At 34.9% G+C, this 4293-nt stretch overlaps 1 pseudogene; it reads left to right on the top strand.

Moving 5' to 3' along the window:
* Positions 1-4293, top strand: part of LOC105292453 — a 13938-nt pseudogene that overhangs the window by 6332 nt on the left and 3313 nt on the right.

The raw sequence follows: 4293 nt of genomic DNA, 5'->3' as shown, positions 1-4293 counted from the left end.
ATAATTACATGTTAGTAAGATAAGTGCTATACATGAAGTAAAAAGATTCCATGGGACGACATCTCATAGGTAAAGAAAAATTAAATCAGCATCCTAACAAAAGCATAGGAGTTTTTTCAGATGCACAAGGGCATTTTACAGAGAGAAAATTACATGTACATAGGCTAACATGTGAAACAGCAAGATTGTGTCAAATTTTACAAGTGGCTCACTATAGTTAAAAATAAATCTGGAAGGTAGGCAGTCACCAACACTAGATCTGAGAAAGATGTTTGTTAGTATGCCTTTACCACAGCACCTTTAATGGAATGACCAAAATAGCTGTTGTTTTCTTTTTGAAAAATTGATTGATTAAACTTTCAAACTTGTTATTCAAAAAGTCTATGTACATGTGTTTGTGTGTGACTTCCTTTTTCATTCAAAGTCTAATTAATAAGCTTCATCTTAATTCCAGAAATAAAAATTCATAGATGCCCCCAGAAACACATGGCCTTTCTATTAAGAGAACTGGGAGATATCTTCAGTATAGCCTTCTGTCCACACTGAGGCAAGTGGCAGCAGACCACACTAAGGAATTTAGAGGTGATGATAAAAGGAAAAGAAAACAGTTGGTTTATTATATAGCCTCAGTATTAAAATAAGAAGTAATTGGTATGCTATTATTACCAATTACTTCTTTTTTTGTAATTAGTAATAAGAGTTGAGACTCAATTCTTGGAACTCTAATCAATCTTTTGAAAAACCCCTTTACAGTCATTCCTTTCCTCCCTCCATTCTTGTCCCAGTATGTGAGAACTATTACCAGTAACTTAGGAATATAAAAGTTCTCATTTCCCTTTCCCATCAGTTGGAAGGAAAAAGGAAACTCTGATTCTATTTAAAAGGAGATTTCTTCCTGAATGCATTTTGCCTTAGAAATGTATTTACTGCATGGGTGATTGGAACTTCAGTATTATTAGGTGTGCTTCAGTGGAGAAGTAAGCTTAATGGATTTCAGTGGACTTGACTAAAGACCTAATTACCAATGAGGAATAACAATGTTATTTCTATTGGAAAATATGTTCGAAATTTCTGCCTTTGTGCAGACTTGAAGGCTTTAACATAAAATAAATTTTATTCTCACATCAATCATTATAATCACAATAATTGTTACATAGTCATGATCACAGACAGAATGTTTAATCTTTATTGACTAAATTTACCCAAATAATTTTTAATAAATTTATTTATTTATAATAAATAATTTATTTTCAATAAAAAATAAGACATTTTTTCAGCTTTAAAAAGTGCTGTTTCTTTTTATTAGTTTTAATAAGTGTTAATACAGAAAAGCATTTAAATTTGAGCATAGTGTTCATTTTTATTAATTTAATATTTACTGTAATTTTTATTATACTTGCTTTTCCATGTTTCAAAAGATGTTCTTTTCAAAGGCTAAAGAGAACACAAGGGTGTGAGAGATGAGAAGTTTTTGTGTTAAAATAATATATAGTTCTGAATATCCTATGTCAGGATATAGATATAAACACCTAGATTAGGAAATAAGAAAGAAAATAAGCATTCTGTCAAGGCAAGCAAAAGTTCACAAACTATTAAAAATAGAAACAAATTTTGATTTCCAATATCTCCCCACAGATGGTTTATGTGGCATGGAATGCTAAAGATGTGGCTGTTTCTTACTATTTTTTCTACTAAATGGTAAAAATGCACCCGGAGCCTGGTACCTGGGAAGAGTTCCTGGATAAATTCATGACAGAGAAGGGTGAGTACAACTCTTATTTTAATCATGGAGTTCCATAACGAAAAGTCTTTTTTTGCAAGGAGTATAAAGTCTGGATATAAATTCCATATTTATAATAAACCTAGTATGCACCCAGCACTCTACTAATGCATTGGGAAGACAATAGGAGAAGCAGAATACATAGTCATCTCTTACTTTAAGGACTTTTGGGGATTATGTGACACACAGATTTTTCAGCCCTTGGTCCCATTGTTTCATTAGTACTTGGTGACTACTACTAGGTTCTTTCTTCTCATGCTCTCTATGTCATTATATTGTTTGATTTTATACATATTTCTTATACTCTCTTTTCTCTACCATTTCTTCATTTTTATTCCATTAACTGAAAATTCTTGAATGAAGATTTTATTCTCAAGGCTCTATTTCTCTATCTGTGCATCTTCTCTTTCAGGGAAACATACTCATACCTATAGTAGTAACAGTATTTAAAATTCTCATATAAACACTCCCCTATAAAAAGTCTCTTTTCAAGACAAATACATCTTAATAGTATCTTACAAATTTTTACTCCTGTCACTTACTCTCTGTCCATACAATGTCTACTCATTGTTATCAAAACCTAACTCTTCTCAGAACTTACTTCCTCCACGGCCCTTTCTAACCTCAACATCCCTATTGTTTTCTCTCCCTCTTTCTCTCTCCTAGGAACTTCTGTACCACTCATTGTCTGCATTGCTATCTGTCATCTTGCTCTTGTAGTTTTAGTTTTGTTTATTGGAAGTCGTATTCATTTATTAAGGCTGCCACAACAAAGTACCACAAACTAAGTGGCTTAAACAACAAATTTATTTTCTCACAGTTTTGGAAGTTAAAAGTCCAAGATCAAGGTGTCCTCAGGGTCGATTTCTTCTGAGGCCTTTTTCCTTGGCTTGTAGATGGCCATCTTCTCTCTGTTTTCACATGGTCTTCTCTCTGTGAATGTCTGGGTTGTAATTACTTCTTATAAAACCAATCATATTGGATTAGGACCTGTTTGGAGTAGGAAAACTAATCCCTTTTTCTCTTAACTCTGGCTGGTAGAATTATTAAAATGACATAAGGCAGATTAACAAGAGAAAATCAACTTTTTACATGTGCACATGGAGGGATTCACATAAGAATGAAAATTCCAAAGGCAGTAAGGCAAAATGAGGTATATATGTCATTCTGAATCAAGAAGGTGGAAAAAGGAAGTAAGGCAAATGTTCAAAGGGATGAAAAGAGTTAATGTTTAGTAAATAAATGTTTATAGGCCATCTTGAAACAATGGGACAGAGGGAGGACTTGGATGAATGGGCTTTGTTAGGTTCCTTCCTGTCTACCATACCTAATTCAGATTAAACCGTAGTTATCTATACTATCTCTCTTCCTTGAACAGGTCCATTGTCTTAAGTATTTTTAGCAGTAAAGAGGAAGACCAAAATTTCTTCTTGAGCTTTGATTGTTTTGAGCTTGAATACTCTTCATGCCTGAGTGGCACATCTTGGGGATATTCATTCTGAACACCCATGGACCTATCTTAATGATCTCATTTTAACTTAATTATCTCTTTAAAGACACTATCTTCAAATATGGTTGCATTCTGATCTTAGGACTTTAACACATGGATTTTAGGGTGGACACAATTTAGCTATAACACTCTGCTTTCTGTACCTCCCAAAATTCATGTCTTCAACATGCAAAATACATTCATTCCATCTCAACATCCCCTAAAGTCTTAAAATATTTCAGCATCAATTCTGAATCTAAAATCTCATCTGAATATCATGTGAATCAGATATAGATGAGAGTTAAAGTATGATTTATCCTGAGACAAAATTCCTCTTCATCTGTGATCCTGTGAAACCAGATAATCTCCTTCCAAAATATAAGGGTGGGACAGGCATAGGATAGACATTCCCTTATGAAAAAGAGAAATCAGAAAGAAAAAAGCCTGAAACCCAGCAGGGCAGATTCCATTAGATTTTAAGGCTTGAGAATAGTTGTCTTTGGCTGGATGCTCTGTCCTCTGGGCCCACTGGCATGGCCGTGACCCCAGATCCATGTTCTCTGGGTCCGTGCAGGCAGTGGCAGCCCTGCCAACCTCTGAACCTCTTCAAGATCTAATGTCCTTTTCCTTAAAGGACAAAGCATGTTTGAAACCAGATACCTCTTTTGGGCCATTTCTTGCTGGTAGAACCTCAGAATTCTGACAATCTTCTTGCATTTCCTCCAGCCATTTATCCCCTTCAGTCCAAACTGACTGAGATGCTGAGATGATGGATTGGATCCACAGTTACACACCTAATCTTTTTCATAAATGTTGTCCAGCCACACCCTTGGTGTTTTTTCTAGGCATATTTTTTCTTTTTTCTTTCTCTCTTTTTTCTTTCTTTCTTCTTTCTGTCTCTCTCTCTCTCTCCTTCCCTCCCTCCCATCCACCGTCCCTCCTTCCTTCTCCTTCTTTCTTTTTTCTTCCTTCCTTCCTTCCTTCCTTCCTTCCTTCCTTCCTTCCTTCCTTCCTTCCTTCCTTC

The sequence above is a fragment of the Pteropus vampyrus genome, unplaced genomic scaffold (assembly GCF_000151845.1).
Source record: "Pteropus vampyrus isolate Shadow unplaced genomic scaffold, Pvam_2.0 Scaffold57, whole genome shotgun sequence".
In the NCBI taxonomy this organism is placed as follows: Eukaryota; Metazoa; Chordata; class Mammalia; order Chiroptera; family Pteropodidae; genus Pteropus; species Pteropus vampyrus.
This window is presented reverse-complemented; position numbering and strand designations above follow the sequence as displayed.